This window comes from Penaeus monodon, chromosome 24 (assembly GCF_015228065.2).
Source record: "Penaeus monodon isolate SGIC_2016 chromosome 24, NSTDA_Pmon_1, whole genome shotgun sequence".
Taxonomy (NCBI): Eukaryota; Metazoa; Arthropoda; class Malacostraca; order Decapoda; family Penaeidae; genus Penaeus; species Penaeus monodon.
In genome coordinates, this window is record NC_051409.1 from 5,684,979 (window position 1) to 5,685,423 (window position 445).

The following is a 445-nucleotide window of genomic DNA, read 5'->3' on the forward strand; positions in this document are numbered from 1 at the left end:
ATCAAAGGTAAATACATTCTTGCACATACATGGAGGGACTACATATGTATATACACTACCAAACGTGCCTTCTTAGAAGCCTCTTTGGGATCCTCTTTGGGAGCCTTCTTAGAAGCCTCTTTGGGAGCCTCCTTGGGAGCCTTCTTAGAAGCCTCTTTGGGAGCCTTCTTTAGAAGCCTCTTTGGGAGCCTCCTTGGGAGCCTTCTTAGAAGCCTCTTTGGGAGCCTCCTTGGGAGCCTTTTAAAGCCCTTTGGAGTTTGGGAGCCTCCTTGGGAGCCTTCTTAGAAGCCTCTTTGGGAGCCTTCTTAGAAGCCTCTTTGGGAGCCTTTTGGGAGCCTTCTTAAAGCCCCCCCTTTGGGGAAAACCCCCTTGGGGTTTTTTGAGCCCCCTTGGGGGGCCTTTTAGCCCCCTTTTGGGACCTTCTTAAAAGCCCCCTTTTTTTTTA